This window comes from Pogona vitticeps, chromosome 10, assembly GCF_051106095.1.
Source record: "Pogona vitticeps strain Pit_001003342236 chromosome 10, PviZW2.1, whole genome shotgun sequence".
Taxonomy (NCBI): Eukaryota; Metazoa; Chordata; class Lepidosauria; order Squamata; family Agamidae; genus Pogona; species Pogona vitticeps.
In genome coordinates this window covers 22,577,350-22,603,729 of record NC_135792.1, presented here as the reverse complement: position 1 = coordinate 22,603,729, position 26,380 = coordinate 22,577,350, and the positions used below count along the sequence as shown (strand labels likewise).

Here is a 26,380-nt window from a genome sequence, read left to right as displayed (position 1 = left end):
AGGAACACGGTTCAAAGTCATATAGCAACAGAGGGGCATGTTTAGGAGGAGTCCAAAGCTACTGGGGTCAGATTGAAAGGTAGAATTCTGGACCATCTGCAAAGTAGATCTGCAAAGACTTCTGATTTCCAGGTGTTTGAAAGCACCAACAGAAAGAGCCCCTTTCCTTAAATTATACTGCTCAGATCAAGCACGTTTGAAGACAATGAGCTGCATTTTTATGTGTGGATGGACCGTGGATTCCATTCAGGCCTGGTATTCAAAACCATTTCCTGAGCACAGAATTGTTTCATTCTAAATTGAGACATGGAGAGGGTAACTGTTTGAGATTGTTTATTTGTTGGTTGGTTGGTTGGTTGGTTGGTTGGTTGGTTGGTTGGTTGGTTGGTTGGTTGGTTGGTTGGTTGGTTGGTTGGTTGGTTGGTGGGTGGGTGGGTGGGTGGGTGGGTGGGTGGGTGGGTTGGGTTGGGTTGGGTTGGGTTGGTTGGGTTGGGTTGGGTTGGGTTGGGTTGGGTTGGTTTATAGGTTGCCTTTCTTCCAGAGTTCTTTTTGTAGTCCAGAGAAGTAACTTTTCTAATCTCTGGCTAAATTTTGCACCGCATTCCAGTAGGTGCATTTCACGATTATCAGGGGAGGGGAACAATATGGATCCAACAAATTCGAAATGTGCTTATCCTTGGCCACAATGAATGAGACAATGGCTATAAAAATGGCTTCCGGGTCTACTGAATGTTCCCCTCCCAATGCAAAGGCTTCAGGGAGAGGATGGGTTTAACTGTTTGTAGAAGCTAGGAGAAAAACAAGAATACACACCTGTAGCCCAGGAAACATATATCACATCTGCTGTAAACAGCATGCATCCCTAGATACATTTAGCCAAACTTATCAGAACCACCATGGTGTTGAGCATTTCAGCTTTTGCAGATTAGTCTTGGGACTACCTATTTATTTCCAATGACTTGCTAGGAAATAAGCCTGAAGTGGCTTATTTAAGTGTAACCCTCCCTGTATGGAGCCAGAAAGCCTTTGAATAAATGCACAGAGCTTTAAGAAACAATAAGATTTGGCACAAAGCGATACAAATCTGCTCTGAAAATGTGTCAGCAGATAGCAAATGGATGTATAGACAAGCACCCGTCTCCCTTCTGATAAGAAATGCTGCTCATCTATTTCTCATTTATTTATTTATTTACTCGTTTGCTTGCTTGTTTCTTTGTTAAGGATTCGGAGTCCTCTGTGGATGTTGTGAAGAAAGGAAATCGGCAGTGACAGACACAGATGCCTTGCCTGCAACTCCAGGAAAACTTAAATCAAGCTACAGTTGGCATGCTGGTCCATTGGCCACTCAAAGTATTGTCAGTTGACAGCTCTCTACCAACTTCAAATATTTCCAAATCCAACAATGCTGTCATGTCGTTATTTCATCATGGTGTCCTTTTAGTGTTTGTGTGTGAGCAGAAATGAGAGCAGGAATGAGAGTGGCTTATCCCTTTTCTTTTGCAGGAGTCCAAGGTGAACCTAATACTATACAGTGATGCCTCGCTTAACAACGATAATCCGTTCCAGGAAAATCGCTGTTAAGTGAAAACATCGTAAAGCGAAAATAAAAACCCCATTGAAACACACTGAAACCTGTTCAATGCGTTCCAATGGGGTAAAAAGTCACAGTCCAGCGAAGATCCTCCATACAGCGGCCATTTTCACTGCCTGTATAGCGAGGAATCAGTCCCTAAACACAGCAGGGAGCCATTTTAATCACCCAGTGGCCATTTTGAAACCGTCGATCAGCTGTTCAAAAAACGTCATTTTGCAAAGAATTGGTTCCTGAAGCAAAGCAAAATTCCCCCATTCAGAACATCATTTTGAGAGAGAGAGAGAGAGAGAGAGAGAGAGAGATCCTGTTGAACAACTCTGCATTCCCAACTGTGATTATGTCATCATCCATGGCAAATTGCTGCTCATTAAAGGCAATTGCAGGGTGCACACAACTCATACACAATGTGACAAAGTTGTGTGCACCCTGAAATCCCCAAATAAAGGCTTCAATTCAATGAGATGTGAAGGTTATGATGACATTATCACCATTATGCAGGTGGAGCTGCATAACAGGATGCTAGCCACTGGTATTGCTACTTGCTAATTTTGAAGAAGAGACAGGAAACTTTGTGGGGTGTGCTTTGTTTGTTTTTTGGACCACATTTCCCAGAAGCCCATAGGCAGCATAGCAGTGGTCAGGCCCATGGGATTTTGAGAGCTGTAGTCCAACACAATTTTCCTGTTTCTGTGTTGAAGCATAAACATCAGTACAGCTAAGGTACTGTTTCTTCTAATGCAGCCATTGCTCTAGAAACTCATGACCATCACGACCTGACAATATCTGAGCAATTAACGCCTCTCCTCTTCCAACATCCAACTCTATTTCAGACGATACTTTGACTGCCTGAAGATGTTAACAGTTAATGGTGTCAATGCCTTTTTCAAGCACCATTTTGGGACAAATGAAAAGTAGAAGACAGAGACTGGCAGATTGGTGTTTTGGGAACGGCAACTCCCAGGATTCCCTATGTATAAGACATAAATATAGACACTGCACCAGAAACATTATCTCTTTTTGTGCCTCCATGGAATCATCTATAGAATAACCACCCTCCTCCATGGGCCTTGTGGCGCAGCTGTTAAAACTGTGCTCACGACCTGGGGTTCAAATCCCAGGTAGCCGGCTCAAGGTTGACTCAGCCTTCCATCCTTCCGAGGTGGGTAAAATGAGTACCCAGCTTGCTGGGGGGGGGGCAATGTGTAGCCTGTATAATTAAATTGTAAAACCGCCCGGAGAGAGCTTGTAGCGCTATGAGGCGGTATATAAGTCAAAAAAAAATAGAAGTGATCAAACTTTTGTAAAAAATAGTTTTGTTTTCACAACCGTTAAAAGCAATGGCAGTCACAAAGCCTCATAGAAAGCAAGCAAATTCTTACCTCCCTCCCTCCCTCCCCCATATCTGGTGCTCTGCATCTGTTATAGGAGGCTTTCCATTAATGAGAATGGAAAACGCTTTTTTAATTAAAGAGAGGGAAAAAGCCCTCCCAGTCGGTCCTCCCTCCCTCTGAGATAGGGCTACATCCCCTTACCTCCTAACCCTCTAACTCCAGTTTGACCAGCTCTGTGTACAAACACTCTCTCATGACTGCGTTCTTAAGAGGCTGCGGTATCTTTTTCAGGCGAGCTCATTCCTGAGACTTAATTAAAACCTAGTTCGCTCCTTTATTCAATTTATGAGTCCTAGCCAGTAGGATTAAGCGATTACAGGCAAAAAGCCCCATTTGTGAAACACTCATAAGCTGAGACTGCTCGGCTGCTCAGTTGTACTCCATTAAATTAATAAGGAATGAATGGGTCTGATCCATTATGAATAAAGCAGTAGGGAGTCTTGCCGTTGCTTCATTCTTAGCGCACTCTCCTCCTCGGAGAACGTTTGTGCAAAACGGATGGCGTTCCTATTCATTCAAGTGGAATTCTGCCGAAGTGGAAGGCATAAATTACTCTAAAGGCGCAGAGTTTCTCTTGAAACCTTAACTGTTTGTGTGAATTAATAAGACTATTATAAAACCATTAGCATTCAGTGTATTTACCTTCACACACACCGCACATCGAAACCAAATCCAACAATCACATCTAATTGCTACGCTCGTTGTGCGATCAAGCTGCGGCTCATTTTCCCTCGTAGTCATAATATTTATGATCTACAATTTTTCTATTAAAATTTAAAATCTTCCCCGTTCTCATGTTTAAATATGCTCTTGTGGTCCCCCCTTCCTCTTATGCATTATAATTAAATGCAAACAAGTGTTACTAAATGAAATAAGAATGACAGTTTGTCTCAAAAGATGCTGGATATTCTGGTAGAGGAAGATCTTTGCAGGTACAATAAGATGTCTGCAAAACTTCTATCAGCTGCCTTTAAGAACTAATCACATTTTCATTCCCTTTAATTTAATAATAATAACAGAAAGATCACTCCCAGTTGTATCCCCACTAAATGACTGACCCTATAAGAACTCTAACATTCTGCTATAGAATGACGAGTCTAAAGTGGTTTTCTAAGACTATAATGCTAAGTAAACTTTGAAAACACTTTGATCAAGTGAAAATTACTTTTGAGTAATTTTTGTTGGGATGACAGAACTAGGGATACAGAAATATATATATTAACACTTTTGTCTCTTTCATGTCTACTAATATATCTAAATAATAGACCGCAAAATTATTACCGAAATCACGTTTGTATTTTAGATTCCTGACATTTTGGGAAAACCTCTAGAAATGCCAGGTCCCTAGTTAAGCCAAGAGTGTGCCAATCATCTGGCCAGGTGCGGATACACCAATGATCCTGGAAATATATACCAAATCCCAAGGACCCCACTGAATCTGTCTGGACCTGGAATTCACTCCTCAAATTTAACTCCGTTCTCCAAAATGACACACCATTGAAACTACCTAAAAAATGCTGCCATAACCTCCAATCTTGTTTTGCAAGCTGTTTTCCTTTGCTCAAACCCTGTCCTTTCTTAGGCGGCAGGCCCCCCTCCAGCTAACACAATATTAAATGCACTACTGACCCCACCAGAGTGAGGTAAAAAACCCTCTATATAAGAGGATCTATCAATCAGTGTGCAACCTACTAGTAATTAAACAAAAATTAACAACTTCCCACCAATTGCTCGTCACATTTTATTTATTTCCTCTATCCTAAATATTTAACACTGAAATCACCCCTCCAATAAAAACAATCCTGATGAATCTTGCCCTTGACTGCTCCTTTAATTCTTTTTTTTTTTTAAATGTATTTATTATTATTATCCTATATTGGGGGGGAACCCACTCAGTAGCCCCCCAAGGCACTGCCCCCCGAGACAGGGTACAAAGTCCCGGGGGCCCACAAGTAGCTCCCCAACCACTCTCCTTAATAATTTGAAACCACTAATTAATATACATAAATTAAATTAATGCAAATTAAATGAATTATTATTTTTCTTTAACAATAAGTCCTGCTATGGCCAGGCTGAGGATCCTAGATGATCCTGAACGATTTCAAACCTCAGGTAGTGCCGATGCACCCCACAATGTCATCCTTCCGATCTCCTCCCTGAGGCAGCCAACAATTCCCTGAGAGCGCTGCACAGCTGCTAAGGGAACGAAAGCCTAGGAAAGATGCTGAACACATGGAGAAGTATCCTTTTATGGATGGTTCCCCACCCCACCACCCAAGCGAGTGTGTGCTTCTTGTGTCTCGTGCTGCTTCTGGAGGGGGAAGGCAATGGAGGTCTGCCATGGCGACGTGCGCTAGCGGACCTGGCATATGACCAGACATGAAACCGGCACCTCATTAATTAGCCACATTTTGCAACAGCTCCAGTTTCTCTGGAATAACTTCCCACTAGGATTCTGGCCATTTACTCCAAAGCCAATCATACTGAATTCAGTGGCTCTTTGTATGTAGGCTGCAGAGGAGCCTGTCATTCAGCTGATCACAGAGACCAGGAAAACTGATGGGTGTTGATTTTTAGTTCTGCAGATATGGATCACCCATTCCTATAAGCAGGGAAAGAGATTTCTGCTTGTTCTCATCCCTCTGCAGCCTCATGTGTCAATTCCCAAAATAGTATTTCCCAAGCATTTCCAGACTTTTTTCTACAAGCAGAGAGAGAGAGAGAGAGAGAGAGAGAGAGAGAGAGAGAGAGAGAGAGAGAGAGAGGACTGCAGGGAGCAAGTGGATCTGGAAAAGCCTTTTCTTTGAAATGTAAACACCGTAAGCTGTTGGACACCAAAATGAAATCCATGTACAGGGAATTTGACAGAGTATCCTACCTTCCGTTTGCTAGAGGTGGGAAATGCTCTTTTTTTTGGGGGGGGTGACAACTCCCAGCAGGCTGCTTTGGGGATTCTGGGAGTTGTATTCCAAATAAAAAAAAGGCTGGAATCTTTCCAAGCTCTAATTTGGGATGAGTGGTTTTGATTGGGGGAAGGGAGTATATATCAAGGGGCACCAGGTTGCTTGTTGCAACACCAAAGCCGTTTAATCTAGGCTCAGTGGGAAGGATTAATAAATGAATTTTTGATTGAAGCTGCATGCTAAAACGGTATTGGAACCAGACTTATCCTCTGGCGCTGCTCCAAAAGAAACTAATCATGGGAACTTTGCAAAGATTTACAGGCCTCCTTTCTTTGGAAAGACTTAGGAGCAATAAGGAAATATGGAGGAGGGAGGGGGAAACATTACGGCCGAAGGAGGGAGGGGATGGTCCTGGAGTCTTGCTTTCCACCAGTCACAGAGGCAAATATATAAAGTGAGGATCATAGGTTAATCTTCTGTAGCCAAGTATATCTTTGGTAAAGGACAGAAATATCATGCAATACCTGGGACATTCAGGAAGAATAAAAGGGTCTCTTCAGAAGACGACTGCTCAAATAAACCACTGCAACCACTAAAAGAAAAAGAAAAAAAAGAAGAGAGACAAAAATGTGAATATTAGCAGGGTTGGGAATTTCTTATGTACCTTGTGACAAAGTTCTCCCCAAATTACTATCACTCTAGGAATATTTGGCATTTAAAAAAATAAAAAATAAACTTAGTTCCTGGGATCTGAGCCCAAGAACACCTGGCTTACCCACAGTTGGAATCAGTGCACTACATCAATTCCAGCACCTTAAAAGTACCCAAGATGTTAAATGTGTTTGTGAAACACTTTTGTCTTATGTATCCAGGGTTTTGAAAGGCTAAGGTTGAGGGAAATGTGCATGCTATAGCCTAATAAACTGTTTAATAAGAGCCATATAGTCACAATAATGAACAAGGTGATTACGCTCTGCATAAAAGTGTAAAAGCTTAGTTGAGCCTTAAGGTCCCCTGTAGCCCATTTCATAAAATTTTATTTTAAATATAAAGTTCCCTATCTAACATTTCATTTAAGGTCACTGCTAAATTTAATATAAAATTTGTCTTTTGAGGGATATCATAAAGATGCAGAATAGCTCAATGGCTTAGTAACAATAGAGGCATCCTTCCATGAATTTGAGAGAAGAATGGGCAATAAGAGCATCTGAATTTCCATTGATCATTGTAAGAAGTCAGCAGAGGCTTTCTCATGTATGCATGAGTCAATGCATACATATCCAGTGTCTCAAAGACTAAAAATGTTTGGACTACAACTCCCAGAATTCCTCAAACAGAATGGTCATGTTGGATGAATAGTCTGGGGAAATGTATTAAAAAAACTTTTCTAAGATCTCCATGTATTTTAGGGACATACTGTACATACACCTTCAGATGTATGTTGGAGGTAGAATTAGTGTTCCAACTTACATTTGAAGATGCATGTACAGTATGTCCCTAATAGTGCTTATAGTGTAGAAATGATGCTTATGGATTAAGTGAATATGGGGATGCTGTGAGGAGTAGAAGAGACAGACAGTGCAAAAGATTAAATGAGAAGATCATTGTCATGAGGACAAGAGACTTCCGCCCCCCACAAAAAATGAACAAGGTTGGCCCTATCATGAAGTGAGATGAGGCATTTTGCTCAGATGGCAGCTTGCTATCAGCTCTTCAATCTTCTGATTGCCAATGGATCACAGAGGGTCTGCTGCCTGAAGCTGCCCCCATCAGCTGCACCATCTGGTCTGGCTGTAGATGTGACAAGGAGAATGTGCAAGCCAGTCAGCTATGTTCCTGCTAAAGCTACAGAGGAGTCAACTGTGACATCAGAGTACTTTTGGATCAGCAGGTGTTCATCCATAGTACTCCCTGTATCCACTTACCCCTACCACCCCCACTGTTAAAAGAGAGTCCAAAAATGCATGCCAATGTGGTAATTGGCATCAACAAAGGAGGAGCAGGTCCTTTGTACAGTTAATGGCTTTTATTGCCCATTCAAAACCACTGAGCTGTCCACTCTGGCTTTAGTCTGTTTCAGAGAGATAATTCAGCACCATGGATAGCTCCCCTACTAAACTCTAGAATAGATGCCCCTGCAAAACTGGAGTCATCAGCCTCGACTTCCAGATTGTTCTGAACTTTCCCAGGGACTCAATGATTTGGTTTTCAGGAAGGACTGGCCTTGGATAGATGCTTGAGCTTTCAATCTCCCTTTGCTTTGGGCCTTCTGATTCTGATGCAGGTTTACTTTTGTTTTCCAAGTGAAACTTGCTGGCACCCATTGGTATTTTGTTTTTAATTAAGCTTTTTAAACCACCTACAAATGGATTTGAGTGCAACCTCAGGCTTCCTTACTTCATTTTGGACCTGCCCAGAACCTCTACTTCAGTTTAGATTCCAAATGGTTTCTGAGCATGATCTTCCCAGTTTGTTTGATGACTAGGTTTGTGTATTTGTATAGGTCCATATAATGAGGCAAACATGAATATGGGGAAAATAGACTCTGACCTAGGGTGGTAGATGAAGTTCAGTGCCATCAACTATGGCTCGGCCTCCAATGTGCAGGCAAAGCTCCCCCTGGTTTCTTTCCTTCATCCTTTCCTTCCTGTTCAGGAACCATACAATTTACTCACATTCATTCAATAGAAAGTTTTGTTGAATAATGAAATAATACTTACAGTTTCACCACCCCAGGGGAGTGGGGGGGGTAGAGTATCTGACTGTGTTTTGCGTGTCAAGTTGGCCACCTACCCAGTGTGAAACACAGGCAGGCACAGTGGAAAAAAAAGAGAAAGCCAACTGTTTTTAAATGTTTGTATAAATACTTTAATATATTTGGATAGAATGAATGCAGAAGGGCTACAAATTTGCTTGAAGTGAATAGGTTTGTCTCTGTAAGAAATAATTTTGACGGAATCAAAGCAGAAGGTATTGGAACACATCATTACTACGCTCATAATTATCCGAATCAAGGTACCTAGTACCCAAATCCAGCCATGTCTGTTTCACAGATAGGACATAATATATCACAAGTCCTTCTCCCCATTCCTGGCAGTAAAACAGGTGGAGCTAATTGTCCATCCCTTTCTAGAATAGCTGTATTGAATGCAGATAACTTAAATGAACAAGCTAGGTCCAGTGGATGCAATGGATAATACTACAGGGGGCCATCATCTAGATTTAAAGAATGAACAATTTCTTTTTCATCATGCCAAAAATCTGCTGCCTGAAGCTACCATGTCACCCTGTCTAATGGTAGGGCCAGCCCCAGTTAGTACACAACAATAGCCATATAAACTGGCATTTTGAAACCTGTCACCACTTCCGTATCATTCTGCTTACAAACTTCCCATTAGTAGGAAGTACTTTCAGCTTTTAAGTATTGACATTAGCTTCTCCATCGTCCCGTAGTCGGGTTTTCCCTCCCTTAGATAAATAGCCCATATGTTGCCAGAAAGGCGTTTCACCTTCTCTTACTGGTACTAAGAAACAAACATGTCTTCGATGCTATTCCACTGCCAGCAAGCATTCGCTTGGTGCCCAGCAAGCCAAAACATTAAATGGAACCGTGGTGCTTTTAATAACATCTTGATGCACTTTCATGCCAAGACCGAAGATTTAGAATGTGCCTTAGCAGGTAAACTGCATTAGGAAATCCATCTGGGAGGTTTAGCAAGGTAAATGTGGTAAACCAAAGCAATTGGAAATGACCCTTTGTGTATAAATCACAGAGCACAGAGTCCAGTTGCACAAGAGTGTTAGTGTTCGCTGCTGCCAAGAAAAGGAAATTTTCGTTGCATTGAAAAAGAAATGTTTACACCAGGAGGAGGCAAACATGATTTAGAGTGAGATCACGTTCCACCCAACACTTGGCTTCAACATGGCATGAATATCCTCTCCTGACATGAATCATTAATGTATGAAGGCCTTATTCTAATACCTGGTAGGTCAGTCTTCCATTTGAGCCTTTTTCAGAATCATGGCTGATCTAGGAAATGGAGTGTGATCTCTTTCCTAGCTCAGAGACAGCAGGTGAAAGGCACTAAAGGCAGAGAGAAAGAAGAACAAAGACTGGGTACTCCATAATGGTGGCAGGTGACCAACCCTGCCATCTCCAGCTTCTGGTTCTACCACCCATGTCGACACCCAAGTCCTGCCCCAACCTTCTGTTCAACTATATGTGACAGTCGCAGCAATATGTTCTTGCCAGGGGTGGCATGCATGAACCTTTAGATTCCGTCACACTTTAAATATTAGTGCCCTATGGTAAAATCTCAGATGCCTGGCTGTGGTGGCAGCCCTAATAATGTACACTATGTTGCTTGTGTGTGTGTGTGTGCTTTTAGATGGGTCCTGCTTCAGTGTCAGGAAGTGAATGACATATAAAAAGAAAATAAAGTGATATACACCCACAACAATACACCCACAACAAAAACACACTGATCACCATAATCACCCATTTCCTGAAAAGGACAAAAGCTGATCCCACAGCTATAAATATTCAACTCCCAAACAAACTGCACCAGAGCACGGAGTGCTACTCCTGTCCTCTGAAGATGCCGGCCACAGAGACTGGCGAAACGTTAGGAAGAACAACCTTCAGAACATGGCCAAAGAGCCCGAAAAACCCACAACAACCAAAATAAAATGAGATAATTATACTGTCTCCATGTAACTGGGCAATCACAGTCTGCTACATACTGCATGTGAAGAGAGAAACATAATTTTCTTAAGCTTCACTCACCCATACATTGTTTTATACTCTTTTTATGTGAGGTTTACTTCCCTATACTGAAGTGTTCCAAACATTGTATAGTGGTATATATCTATGAAGATTTTCAGTCCTCCAGGTGAGGTTATCTGGAAGTTGAGTCATGGCATCTGGACGTCTTTCTTATTAGGTTGAAATGTTTGGCTACTCATCCAAGTAGCTTCTTCAGTCTGAGGACAGTTGGGAGGAGATCCCGGATATGTCCTCCATGCTGGTTTCACTTTCCCCTGGTTCGAATAAGCTTGTTAGATGGACAAAGGACGGGGGATGAGTGAAAAACGCACTTCATGACAATGGGTGGAGAAGGACTGCAGAAGTGGGATTATCCCTTACCCCCACAGTCCTTTGTCCTTCTAACGAGTCTATTCAGACCAGGGGGAAGTGAAGCCAATGTGGAGTCTCCTGCCATCTCTCAGACTGAAGAAGAGTATCCAAACGTTTCAACCTAATAAGAAAGAAGTCTAGTTGCCATGACTCAACTTCCAGATACTATACTTCCTGAACTGAAGTTTACTGTTGTTGATGTGTGCCATCAAGCCAGAACTGACTCATACAAACCCGAGAAGGCTTTAAAGGTAGGTGTGATATTTAAGGAGTGATTTTGCCACTGCCACTCTATCCATGAGTTTGCATGACCAAGTGGGGATTTGAACCAGGCCTCCTGAGATCTAGTCCATCACTCTCTCTGCTACATCCTACTTGCTACTACACTGAAGTAGAGCCCACCCAAAAACACCCCCCCTACCAATGCAACTTGATGTACAGTGGTGCCCTGCTTAACGATTACCCTGTATAATGACAAATCCGCTTCACGACGATGTTTTTGCGATCGCTTTTGCGATTGCAAAATGGTGATTGAATGGGGCTTTTTCACTTAGTGATGATCGGTTCCCTGCTTTGGGAACTGATTTTTCGCTTTATGACGATTTTCCAACAGCTGATTGTTGGGTTTCAAAATGGCCACCGCTGTACAAAATGGCCCCTCGCTGTTTTTAGGACTGATTTTTCGCACCGAAAAATGGCCGCCCTATGAAAGATCTTCACCGGACGATTAGGTATTTCGCCCATTGGAATGCATTAACCGTTTTTAATGCCTTTCATTGGGTTTTTAAATTTTGTTTTACAACGATTTTGCTCTACAGCGATTTTGCTGGAACAAATTAACGTCATCAAGCGAGGCACCACTGTATATTGAAATTCAAAGGGCACCAAATTCTAAAGGTTAATCAACTGGTATTAGGCGAATAAACGGAAATACCTCACAGCCCATCCCCAACTTTTTCTTTGAAAGAAGAAATATTCTCATTCTTTTGAGGGGCATCACATTTTGCTCTTTTTGTTCTTGGCGGTGGGGCGGGGGGTGTCTCATGCCCATGCCTTAGGGTTGAGTAAGCGTCAGATGATACCATTGCCCGGATGCTGGAAATTCCAGTTATGGCTCTGTAAATCATTGTCAGCTGAAAGTCTGGTGACAAGACCCATGAGCAATCATAAGTGTTGTTTTGCCTAGAGTGGAAGAATTGTGCTTTTGAGAAAGAATAGGAACAAAGCCATACAATACGGCTTGGTTTAATAAATCCTAGAAGTGGAGCGTGATACTTTACTGCGCCTGTTCTCTTAACTAGTCATTGACTGGAAGTGCCCATAAAAGAAACAAAGAGCACTCTTGCCTTGTTAATATAATTTGCATTACATATTCATAAACTGTTTTATAAACTCAAAAAATTCAATTGTACTGAAAGCGCATAACGGTCGAGCAACCATACTGAAAACAGGCAGCGTGTTTCAGAATTAATGGCACAATGAATGAAATGCTCCGCCTATAATAAACCCATTCAGATATAAATTATGGGAGAGTAGATGAAATGTTTGCGGAGCAATAAAGCTCGCCGCCGTACATGCAGAATTGAATAGGATTTAGCATAAAATATTGTGGAGGAGATGGCCTAAATACTTGTTACAAATTGACCAAATTAAAAATAATCCAAGCAAGCTTTACGAAGGCTAGGATTTTGGGAAATGAATTCGTAAGCTATTAAGTTACAGTGACCCCATGTCCCCTGAAACCAAAAGGAGGAGGGAAAAGATGTAAGTAAAAAAGCAGTCACTTCTGGGAGGGCTGCAGCAATGATGTCTTAGTTTTCAGCCTCCTCAATTTGTCAAATAAACTGTCTCCCGCCTGGAGACAGTTGGACGAAACAGAGGTTGCTGGAATAGAAGAGGAGGAACTCAGCCAAGCAACGTTTGGTTAGAATGTTTCTTTAGGAAATGTTTGTCTCAGTAAAACGTGTGTGTTGGGTGCTGGAAAGATGATATACTGACACAACTAGCAAGAGAGATTCAGTGTAGTTTTCTCACCCGGTGTCCTCCCTGTATGTTTTTTTCAGAAGATATAGAGGGGCTGCAGAAGCTACTGTTTAGCCATCTTGACCTCCAACCGCTATGGGTGGGCCCCACCTCCTCAACCACAGGAGAGAAAGAAAGATTGGACAGTTTCTCCACTTCTGTCAGGAAACAGGATGGTGAATACCATGCAAACCATCTCACCATATGGTCTGAGGCTAGGGTGACCAATTTCTTCTTGCTCCATGGCAACATATCCAAGACAGTGACTAGGAATGGGATTTTTGGACTCACAGACTGCATGGCCCATAACTGTCCATGCTGAGAATTCTACCTGATGGACAGATACCTTATGGACACCTAAATGTGGCTCACCTGGAAGAAGGGCCTCAGCTAGGAAACTGTGAGGCTTAGCTAGGCCTAGCTCTACCCAACCTTCGTGTTCCTGCCCTAGTGCTAGCTGGGATATTTCTTTCTGAACAGAAAGCTAGGGAGAGCTAGGCCTGGCTAAGTCTCAAAGCCTTCCAGTTTTTCTCGCACATGAGCCTCATTTAGGTGTCTGTAAGATGCCTGCCTCCTGCCAACCTAGCAGTTCGAAAGCATGTAAAAATGCGAGTTGATAAATAGGTACCACCTCGGTGGGAAGGTCACGGTGTTCCATGTCTAGTCACGCTGGCCACATGACCATGGAAACTGTCTTTGGACAAACGCTGGCTCTACGGCTTGGAAACGGGGATGAGCATCATGCCCTAGAGTTGGACACGACTGGACTAAATGTCAAGGGGAAACTTTACCTTTAAGATGTCTGTCATTTAGAGCTTGGAGAATGAAGAATTATGGGATTTGTAGCCCACAAAATTCTAAAGTCATGATTCTACATGCAGCCACCAGCAAACATCTCTTGTCTCTTTTAAGTTATGTGCTTTGGGAAGTCTCATCTTGATGAGACTCTCAAAATCACCCAGAAAAGTTTGTGAATGCTCCTCACTTTTCTACTCTAGAGCCAGATATCATGCAAACATACATGAATCCCTTGCTTAGCACATCTGCAGTCTCCTACATGATGCAGCTGGCATTGACTGGTAATGTGGATGCAAGTAGCCCTAATTTGAGAATTATAACTCTGAATGACAGCCATACCCAGATAGAAAACAGGGAGCAGAGAGGAAGGAAAACAGAGAGTATATGAGAGGGAGAAGGATATTGTCCATGCTTCATTTGCCAAGAAAGCCATTTATCATCAAGGAAAGAGCACTCCTCATGAAAAGGGGGCAAAAAGCACCCTTTCTGCCAAACTGTAAGGCAATTACAGGATGTCAAGTGACATAAAACTGATACTGGCCCAGGTCCTCATCCTTTGCAGCCCTAAAACGTCAGTGCATTCTTCATGGAAGCTCAAGATTCTGTATTGTATTTATAAATCATCATCATAACGTATAAAGGAGATGCAAGGAGGGGAATAGTCCAGTGAGCTGGCCATTCCTGTCCCTGTGGAATCAACAGCAGGTAAAACCAGCATCATAAATAATTATTTTCACCAAGTATAATAATATTACAAAGTATATACCTTTTTTTTGGACTGGGTAAAAGTTCCTTTACTGCACAAGCTTCCAGAGAGGCATTCAAATTATATATTACTTTGCAGTTTAAATATTAAAAGCAGAGGAGAGTCGTGGTGGGGGACAGCCTAGTTTGTTACCAAATCTGTAATGCAGCCTCTTTTAGGAAAATATGAAACCTATAAACAGATGAGTTCAGCATGATTTGGGAGGTTGTTATGGGACAGCTCAGGGCTAGAAATTGGAAGTGCTCCATTTTGGAATTACAGTTCCCAAAAGACCACAACTTGTATGGTCACTGGCAGTTGTACTCCCACAAAAAGAACATTTGTGATTCTTGGTTTGGGCCAGAAGTAGACCTTTGGATGTCTGGAGACAGAGAGTAGTGGATCCAAGTTGGGAGGGAACAGATAGCATGTTCAGGATGGAGAAAAGAGGTGAAACGGACTTAAGGGTCAACAGGTTAGAAATAGGATGAGCTGAAACAGATGTACACATGTGTATCTCCATTTCTATCATGAAAAAGAGGAATGTCTATGAGATGGATGCTCTGCCACTTCATTTCAGAACTTGCATAGGAGAAACCTGAAAACAGTCATGGAAGCTAGAGCTTGAAAATGTTCCTTTAAAAAATTGTTGTTGTTTTTTTAAGATCACAGTTTCCAGAATCCCCACATATGCTAGGCTGGTGGGGATTCTGAGAGTTCTAATCCAAAAAGGTGACATTTCCAAGTTCTCCTTGTTGTTGTTGTCGTTTAGTCGTTTGGTCGTGTCCGACTCTTCGTGACCCCATGGACCAGAGCATGCCAGGCCCTCCTGTCTTCCACTGCCTCCTGGAGTTGGGTCAAATTCATGTTGGTAGCTTCAATAACATTGTCCAACCATCTTGTCCTCTGTCTTCCTCTTCTCCTCTTGCCTTCACACTTTCCTGACATCAAGGTCTTTTCCAGGGAGTCTTCTCTTCTCCTGAGATGGCCAAAGTATTGGAGCCTCAGCTTCAAGATCTGTCCTTCCAGTGAGCACTCAGGGTTGATTTCCTTCAGAAAGGATGGGTTTGTTCTCCTTGCAGTCCAAGGGGCTCTCAAGAGTCTCCTTCAGCACCACAATTCAAAAGCATCAATTCTTCAGCGGTCAGCCTTTTTTATGGTCCAGTTCTCACTTCCACATATCACTACTGGAAAAACCATAGCTTTGACTATGAGGACCTTTGTCAGGAAGGTGATGTCTCTGCTTTTTGATTGGTGCATAAACTTGGATTACTGTGATATTGAAAGGTCTGCCTTGGATTCGTATTGAAATCATTCTATCATTTTTGAGATTGTATCCCAAAACAGCTTTTACCACCCTTTTGATGACTATGAGGGCTGCTCCATTTCTTCTGTGGGATTCTTGTCCACAATAGTAGATATGATAATCGTCTGAATTGAATTCAACCATTTCTGCCCATTTTAGTTCACTGACTCCCAGAATGTCAATGTTTATTCTTGCCATCACCTGTTTGACCACATCCAGCTTCCCAAGGTTCATAGATCTTACATTCCAGGTTCCTATGCAGTATTTTTCTTTGCAGCATCAAACTTTCCTTTCACTTCCAGGCACGTCTACATCTGAACGTCCTTTCGGCTTTGGCTCAACCACTTCATTAGCTCTGGAGCTACTCGTACTTGTCCTCTGCTCTTCCTCAGTTAGCATGTTGGACGCCTGCCAACCTGAGGGGCCCATCTTCCAGTGTCATATCTGTTAGCCTTTTGTTTCTGTCCATGGAGTTTTCTTGGCAAAGATACTGGAGTGGCTTGCCAGTTCCTGCTCCAGGTGGATTGTGTCGAGTCAGAACTCTCCTTTATGACCTGCATGGCATAGCCCATAGCTTCTCTGAATTACTCAAGCCCCTTCGCCATGACAAGGCAGCAATCCGTGAAGGGGATTCTCCTTGTGGGAGCGTGCAAATTCTTGGGTATGTGTTTGAACAGATCATTGTGAAAGGAGACTTGTGGTTGTATTCCATCTCTTTTGGACCTAGGACTGCTGTTGAATCCAAGCATTGTTGGATGTCAGTGTGGTTGCTGACCAAGAATCTATCAGTTCCAACACTCCAGAATAGGGATGTAATTTGTCACTTGTCTTATTCTTGCATAGGAAGAGAAGAAACCACACAATTATTTGCCTTGCCCTGCCAGAGAGTGAGGTATCCTAAGAGGCTCTCAACAAGAACAACATGATACTTCTGGTGCAAATTAAGCAAACGGAAGAAATAACATTTTAATTAAAATAATGTGACCGGCCCAAGCTGGCGAGTGCTGCTTGTTGTGTTGACTTTTAAGGATTAAAAGCATCAGAGGGATTTTCTGCAATTTTTGGGCAAACTGCCTTTTGCTCTGTGGTTCGTGCATGAAAGGACACTGGTTTTGCACAGAGACAGTTGTTGCCAAATGCAGAAACTTGATTGAGGAGAAGAAGAAAAAAAACAGTCCTGCTTCTCTCGTTCTCAGGAAGGAATCTTGAAAATTACTCATCAAGGAATTTGGTCAAATTGACATAGCCTACAATTTTAAGAGCAAAGAGTTTAGCAAATATTCTTAACATCTTCAATGCAAAGTTAGCATTGGTGCTTTATTTAATCTTACTGGAGATCTCCAGTAGAAAGGCTGTCGAGAAAAAAAAGAGTCCAAATGCTTTATTCAAACTGAAGAGGTTTTAACTTCCACCTCTTCAGAAGTCTCATCGACCCAAGATTAAAAGTCTAATGTGTGCAAGAATGTTGAATCTTGAAATCCTGCCTTAACCAAGGACATTTCCTCCCGGTGAGAAACTATGTCATTAGGACTAGCCACTTAGTACAGCAAGGGAAAAGTTCCTTCCACCCAAAAGCTGTGCTTGTCAGGGGTTCCCGTCCCTCTTTTGGGCCATAAATGTGTCAGTTGTTTAAAAGATGTGAATGTCCTTATAAATGTATACAGGAGATAAGCCAGGCTGTAAAGGAGTCGGGTTCATGAACTGTGCTGTTATATCACCCATTGTTTTGGTCTCATGAATAATGGATTGTTTTCCTTCCTGCACACATATTTCAATCAGATACCAGTTAAATTGGGATCAGGTGGCTTTCTTGGAGGTAGCCCGGGGAAGAGGCAAGATTCTTTATTTTAAACAAAAGCAGACGCCGTAGAATACAATATGTGGAGACTGACCAGTAGGAAACAAAGCTTTTTGATAGGGATATTTATCTAATTACCGTATTTTTCGCTCCATAAGATGCACCTTTTCATAAGACGCACCAATTTTTTAGGAGAAGAAAAGAGGAAAATATAATGTTTTCTTCGCTCCATAAGACGCACAGACTTTCCACCCCCGTTTTGTGGGGAAAAAGTGCGTCTTATGGTGCGAAAAATACGGTAATCTACACAGGGCTCACCATACTTATTTCCATGCTCGTCAGGGTAAGCATGGCTTTGCTCTGTGGTGAGCACTAAAAAGACAAAGCAGAAATGTCAAGCCTCTCCCGACAGGAGTCAAACAAATCAGCAACAATGACAACACCATCATCAACAACAAATTTTTATTGATCTACTTGTAATAACAGAAGCCCCCAAAAGAAGAAAAAGAAAAAGAAACCCAATACGATCATTACATAACTGAACACTCTATCATCAATAGCGCTTTCAGGCTTACGATTGGTCATTAGGCTCATACAGGGCTGCTCCTGTGTCAAGATACTTTTGAAAGATCTGAGTTGGATCCGGTAGGGAATCAAGCCATGGTTTCCCTTGCCTGCTTGTAAAACTTGTAAGACAGGAACATATGGGCTATGGGCTCCATGGCTCCAGCCACCAACCCGGGCATCATCTTTGTTCATTCGTTCCATCACCACGGAAGGCATAGCTCAGATTACTTAACCAAAGCATACATTCATTGCTCAGGGGAACATCTAATGCTACGAGAGAACAGGATTGGTTGGACAGAGCCAGCAAATTCTGCCTATCTATTCCCAAGTTCTTCGGCTTTATTGGGGATCTTGATTGTATGCTCTTGTACATGGTACTACTGCCTAGCCCTCCTAAGCTACAGCAGAGAGAAGAAATCTCATGTCCAATCCATCCATCTGTCCGTCCGTCTGTCTCTCCGTCTGTTTGTCTTCTTTATACATCTTATTTAATTATACACCCATGTTTTTTTTATGTGTGTGTGTGCGTGAAATATATATCCATTATATATATTTCACACATTCCTTGCCCATATATATATATAGTTGTGTGCAACTCTAGGGCGTGGTGCTCATCCCTGTTTCCAAGCCGTAGAGCCAGTGTTTGTCTGAAGACAGTTTCCGTGGTCATGTGGCCAGCGCAACTAGAAGGCTTACTACACACCAGTTGAGCTCAGGTATGTATATATTTAAAGAAAACTGCATCTCCATGCTAGTAGCATACTAAAAAAGTTCAGTCTCCCATAAATGTTACCCTTCCTATGAACTTCCTTCATTTTCCATGCTGGATTCGATTTCTACATCTATTCATTCTAAATGGGGCAACTAAATCCTTCCCTGGAACAGACAATACAGATGCACCTTGCCAGTTCTAGCAGTTCGTAATGTACGCATTATTGAAACACTGGCCCTGGAGTCTAAAATCACAAACGGAATTTGTTGCATCCAGAGGAAGAAACACTTCCAGGGATTTGTGGCAGCCAACTGTGGCTAAAAATACTTTCCTTCCAGATTTATAAATTCAGGCAAAGACATGGCCATGCATGCAGACATGGTGCCATGATCGTATAATGAGCTTGTCATAGATCTTTGGATGGAATTTTGTTGTTGTTTAGTCGTTTAGTCGTGTCCGACTCTTCGTGACCCCATGGACCAGAGCACACCAGACCGTCCTGTCTTCCAGCTTGTCAGAAGACAACAGCACCACCGTCCTTACTTGATTTTCACCGACTTGGTAGATCAAACACTTATAAAAGTTCTTGTTGCAGTTTGGATTAATATTAGTATTGGATTGACATTAAAATAGATACCATAGGTTACAATAGTTTTGGCTTAAGTAATTGCACAGTGGCAATCATAGAAGAAGACTCCCTGGAAAAGACCCTGATGTTGGGAAAGTGTGAAGGCAAGAGGAGAAGGGGACGACAGAGGATGAGATGATTGGACAGTGTCATTGAAGCGACCAACATGACTTTGACCCAACTCCGGGAGGCAGTGGAAGACAGGAGGACCTGGAGTGCTCTGGTCCATGGGGTCACGAAGAGTCGGACACGACTAAACGACTAAACAACAACCAATCATGCAAGCGATGAAATGTGTTCTCCTCACTCTCTACCAGGCAGCACACATCTTTCTCTGGTTGTGGAATCAAATGGCCTTAGAATGCAGTGGAAAAATTGGATTTTTCAGGAATTCTATCAGTTGTGCTTCCTGATGGGCTATTGGCAACGTCACTTTCAGTATCAAAGTTCCACAACAAATCTCAGTACCCATACTAGTTAAGGATTATGTGAGCTATAGACCAAATAGATAACCGTTCTAAACTATCTGAGCCATGCAGCAATACCTCCCGTGTTGATTTTAATCATCAGGTCCGTTCATATTAGAAACAACTAGGGACGTGACTCTCATACCATTGTTTTGCCGGAAAGAAACCAGGAAGCAATTCATGATTTCCTCATGCAGTGAGATTTGTCATACAGGTTGATACAGATCCTGAGAAATCCTCCAGAAGATTTTGCAAGACTTCTTAGAAGTTCCACAGCCATCTTTTCAAGAAGAAATGCCACATTGCATGGGGTTACTAACATTTCTGGAGAGGATAGCTTTACTTGGAAAGTATAGAGGGGGAAAAAGAAAACACAGTTTTTTTTTAATGATTCCTCTGCAAAATGATGTCTAGAAATTATGCTACATGGAATTTGGAAATTACAGATTAAGGAACTGTTTGATTATTCTTGTAATGATCTATGAGTAGTGGCTGGCCTGTGTGAACAATAAAGAACCATTACCTTCTCTTTATTAGATTTCATTTGATTTTACTGATCATGTTGGCTTCGTGAAAGTGAGGGCCTCTCATGTGATCCCTGGTTATGCAGGGTGCCTTAAGAAAATGTGGAATGCTTTAAGGAAAAATGAAAGAAAAATAGTAATATCTAGAAATAAAACAATTAAGGAGATGGAAGGAATTGTTGTGAACAAGTGTACACAATTGAAAAAGAAGGAAGGAAAAACAACACCAAACATTATACTTTGCTACATTCAAGGCAAAAACTGAGTTAGGAAATTCATTATATTCCCAGTGATTCATTATGATTCCACATGCTCATACCTTCAACAATCAGATCTTCAGCCATTCATTGGTACACATGTTACAGTGTTAAGTTGCTTTTAGAAAGTCAATTAATATTGAGAAAGTACATACTATTGCATTATTCTGTGATTTATCCTGCCAGTTGCACTTTTTTTCTAAAAAAAAATCTCTTTCTTCTTTTTTTCATAATTGGGACATGAGAATATTAATACTTAACAACCTTTCCAACAAATGATGAGAAGGAAAAACCAGGATGTCAGCATGTAAGTTCAACCCTGACTGCAAGGAAGCACAAAATCAGTTGCAAAACTGAGATTTGCCCCAATTAAATTGTTTAATAAAAGAAGTCATGACTTGTTCACAAAGTATTTCATATACTAGAAACTAAGCATCTGTATAAAGATGTCGCCATGAAACACATGCTATCTCTTATATTTATAGTTGCTGGAGAACAGCACTAATATGGACATCAAGTAAACTAAAGGAAGGTGGAGTAGTCAAATAAAAAACCTAAATGTTCCAGAATGTGTTTTCCTCATCCTTTCTAGATCTATGTTTAGATTGCTACTTTTAGACTCCCTTCCTTCCTTCTTCTTACTCTAAGATCACTTCGAGTTTGGAGAGAATAAGACTGTAACAACTGTCAGAGTACACTTGAAAGCAATGGAAGTCAGAGGCTCAATGGAGCCATACATCAATTTTGGTTTTAGCCCAAACTTTTAAGGCTCAAGGTGCTAAACCTGTTTTGGGGATATGGGTCAGTAGTTTGGATAGATCCTACAAAGTTGAGAGAAAAACCTAGATCAGAATCTCTGGCATCAGAGACTAGACCCTCAAAGCTTGCAAGCATAGAAACCACCCATGCGACTTTCTCCTGTACTTACTACTCCTTTGATAGTAAGTAGTAAGGTCAGAATTTCCACCTCCACAAGGCTCATCACACAAGATGTTTCCTCCCTATGTGCTTCATGCAGTCCGTTGCACAATTGGTTCATGATCTCATGACAGAAAAACCATTTATATAATTGCTGTTCCTCTCCATGTCCAGGTGAGATTCTCAAATGTTCCCAACTCCTGATTTAGACATCGAACCAAATGTTTGAGACATTTGTGAATGATAAAAGATGGAAAAGTTATTTTGCTGGATTATAATTCTCAGATCTCTATAGCCAACACTACCACGTACCATGCTATCTATCATAAAAATTGTTTAATACTCCATTAAATATTTTTGAAAAATACATCCCCAATGTGTTTAGTGAGATTTACTGTACTTTCTATTATTTTATTTTATTTTTGTCCCTAGGAAGCAAAAATAAAAGTGAAGCACCAAGAATCCATTTTTCCTGTAAGTACTTCCTGCTGCTTGAGATTGGAAGGGGGGTGGGTGTGGAATTTGGTATTTCAGAGGCAAGAAAAATAGCAAACCTTCTTCTCCCTCATTCTCCAAAGAAATAAACAAATCCGTCTTGTGTTTAAAAACTGAAAGAAATTAAAACATGTATTTTTGTAAGCTAGCCAACTTAAATAGGAACTCCTCTTGATAAATCCCTATTATGCCCTTGTACTTTTCTAATCAACTACTTCAACTGTTCTTGGCTCCTGTTGATGCAATTAACTCCAGCTTCAATAACTTGCATTTGCAGGATGAAGAAAGAAACACATTTCTCGTTCTTTATTACGGGTGTTAATATCACAGTATGGTTAAACCTGCTATACAGCCGCTACAATCAAAATTAGATGGCTGTTCATTAAGCTGAAATGAATTACATTATTTCTGATGCGCTGTACAAACTCTTGGGAATGTCTCAAATTGAAATGATCTTTGGAAGAAAAATTGAAGAGCGATTTTGTGCTAACGAGAAAAGTCACGGACTAGGTGAGAAAATTCAACAGAAATGTACCACAGATACGTGTCATTGAACTATGTCCATAGTATGATACTAGTTCATGGTATCTAGTGTTAAATGAAAGTCATTTCTTTTCAAAGCAGTGACACTTATGGAGAATCCTGCTAGGTTAGATTGAAATTCACTGCACTCCCTTTTTTTGTTGTTGTTTTGATCCCCAAGGAGGTGACTTGGGAGAAGGCAAGGAAAAACGAATAGCTGGAATTCTATAGTGAATTTATACTTGTGTAAGGAAAATCATGTGGCAAATTGTTATCCATTAAAAAGCTGCTGGTTGTGTTCCTGGTCACGGGATTGATCTTATTAATCAGATGTGATCTGATGCCAGGACTTCTGCTATTTCCTTTACACAAATGTAAAATGACTGCAAGATTCTGGTGGCTGCAATTATAATAGATGTCGAAAGGAGACAATATTAGAGACTAAACCATATCCTATTTACTTTTTTAATTTTAGTGCCTCATATCCTACATTTCTCCCAATGTTGGCACTCTAAAGTGGCTGACAGAAGGATTGAAAATGGATGCATTTTTAAAAAAAGTTATATTATTGTAAGTTTTAACACAATTGAACAAATGATAATATTAACACAGAATTGGACTGATAACCGATAACCATTCAGAAGCACACTGGCCAAATCAATCAATCAGTTAATCAATCAATCAGTTAATCAATCAATCAATCGATCGATCGATCGATCGATCAATCAATCGATCAATCGATCAATCAATCAATCAATCAATCAATCAATCAATCAATCAATCAATCAATCAATCAATCAATCAATCAATCCATCTCTCCTTTTTTAAGCTGCTCTGTGCAGAGAGCTGCCACGTTCTCTGAGACTTAATGGTTTTTGCGGTAAAATCTTATGCAGGGAAGACGTCATTCTGCTAAGGAATGTTGCACAGCTATTGTACTTTCTGGTTGAATCCTGCCCAGGAAAGGTAACACTCTGTGCTGGACTTTTATTAATTTTATGCTGCTTGGTGTTTCTTCCAATTTTTTTAAAAAATGACACCAATGTTTTGGAGGAAACTTGTGAGATTTCCTATGATATTTTGTGGAATGGGGACTCGTGCAGAGACGTCTCACCATGAAGAGCAAAGAGTGATCTGTTGTTTTTGGTTTTTTAAGATTCCTGTTGGGAGTAAGAGACTGAGAGGTTCACATTCTTACTCTCAAACTCAAGTCAAAGCAGTTTTTCTAACTTTGGTGCCTAGCATGGTGCTGAAATTGACATTGGGGCTTTTTGCGTGGACAGAAAGGGTTTCACTACAAAATTGTGAGCCATTTGCAAACTTGGAGTCCTCCAATGAGATTGTTGCAGATAATTTTTGACTGAGAAAGCGCAATTTCACAAAAGAAGTAATTAACTTATGGAAATCATGCTATTTGTGAAGGCCGACATTAGTTTACATGGCTTAATGAAAGGACGGACTATATCCAAGGATTAGATGCCTTGAGTGATGCATTGATCCACTTCTATTATCCATGATAGCTAAATGGAACTGCTGTGCTCTGACACCTCGGCCAAGGCACAAGGGAGCACAGCTGTCTACACGCCTTCGTTTTGAGCTTCTGACTAGTGCTCACTGTAAAAACCAGTGAGGAAAATAAATAAAATCTGCATCTTAAGAGTGTATCCATTGGAATTAATGAGACCTGGTAGTCCACAGTATAGATAAGCCCATTCATTGTTATGTGCAGTTGGGACTAAAATGGGATTTACCCCAATTCATTCTAAAGAGATCCTGAATCTGATCCATTGTGCCATTTCATAGGACCCTGGAGAGCTTGTTAAATTCACTATGCACAATCTATAAAAGGAGAAGGCAACTACTATGAATCAAGACAACTAGGACCATGCTGAAGTAACAGATCTAGCAGTGGGGTAGAAGGTTACTTTACTCCTATTGGAATGAAATCAGAATTTCATTGGACAAAGTAGACTTGGACACAGAAATGGTCAAAGCATCCAATCGCCAGTTTTTCAAAAGGAAAGAGGAACCAAAAAAAACGGTTAAATATGTGTACTTAAACCCGCAGCTCCCTCCACAGCCCATCGCTTATAATGATCTAAAATGGTTGGATACAAAAAGATGATGCACTTCTTTAAAAACCAGATTGCACGAGTAAATTTGTGTTTGTTGACCAGTTTTTCAAGTACGCCTCTCGGAGTTTGTTTTCCAAAAGGTTTACAAGGAAAAAGGAGAGCAGGGGTGGTGGAATTCACCCCTCCGTGCGGTCTAAACATTTCATGCCAGTGGTTTAAAACATATACTTTTTGGATTCTAATATCTAACTTTCCAAGGAATACCCAGCTCAAAACCTCAGGGAATTTTATATAGTGCATGTTGTCAGTATTTTAATCATCCACAGCTGTCAAAACGCTTGTAACCCGCCACTTCTATTTAAAATGTGTCTTCTAGGCATAAAATAATTAAAGGTACAGGACCATAAGGTAAGTTTAGAGTTACTGCAGTGTGACAAAACCCTACATATGAAAGGCATTATTCCAGGAAGTTTTAAATATAAATTTTGTTTTGTCAGGAGGCTGCAGGGCACACATTTTCTATACTGTCAAGCTTGATAGTAACAATATTTATATTTCAAATAAAAAGATTAAATTGCAATCTTATGTGTTTCTGGTTTTCACATGGATTTAAACCAATGTTTCGCGCATGGGTGACACTCAAGCTTTTCTGTGATTTCCCCCCACTCCACCCCCAACCCTGTTTCTGCTTTTTATTGTGTTATTAAGTCTTGTTCTGTCAGTCCATGAATTGAAATAATGAAGCCAGGCCACCGTACAGTTGCAGGGGTAAGCTATGTCACCTCTTTTTTTTTTTTGGCTTGATATTTGTTTTTATTTCATGGATGTCATTATGTCCCACTGGGAAATCCTCACCTTCTCAATTAAGGAAGCACAGAAAGAAGTTTTTAATGCCTTTTCGTATCTCCCCTCCCCATTTCTTTAAGCGTTAGACAATATATGTCTCATGAAAGACAACAACTGTAAATATTATCACTTGACTCTACATTAGAGATGCGAGCTGAGGGCTTCAAAGCTGGTCAAATGTACTTTTCCATGGCAATCTCTAATTTCAGGAATGTTTGGGACAGAGAAAGAGAGATACTTTTTTAAAAAACAGAAATACGATGCAAGCAAAATATAACACAGCAGTCGTGATCCAGCAGTGTCATCATGTGGCCATCATAGCTAGCATGAGAATTCCTCTTTAATAAGTAAAGGAAGGGCTTTAGTTCAATGTCTGTCAAATCAAATGCTTTGCTTGTGGAATGTTACAAGTTGTATCCTGGCATTTTCAGGATGGGGAGCATTAATCCAGCCAATGTTGGTAAGTGATAATTTTGAATGTGTTTGCTTGTAAATCGGTTCCATTCAGCTTCTACATTCTATCTTTCGTCTGTTCCGTCTTTTAGTACAATTTTTACTACAATTCGCTTTTAAACAAAATTCGTAGACATAGTCACATTTGTGTCTGTATTTATTAAAAGCACTTCTTAATCTCGCCTCTGCCTACCAGGGCTCCCAAACTGATGTAGTTTTTTT

General features: G+C 41.0%; 1 long non-coding RNA gene across 1 annotated transcript in view; it reads left to right on the top strand.

The window, feature by feature from the left end:
* LOC144584410 (uncharacterized) overlaps positions 1-26,380 on the top strand; it is a 31,379-nt gene extending 4,999 nt beyond the window's left edge. The window contains exon 2 of the long non-coding RNA XR_013538634.1: positions 1,222-26,380. This is a non-coding gene — a long non-coding RNA (uncharacterized LOC144584410). The remainder of the gene's footprint in view (positions 1-1,221) is intronic.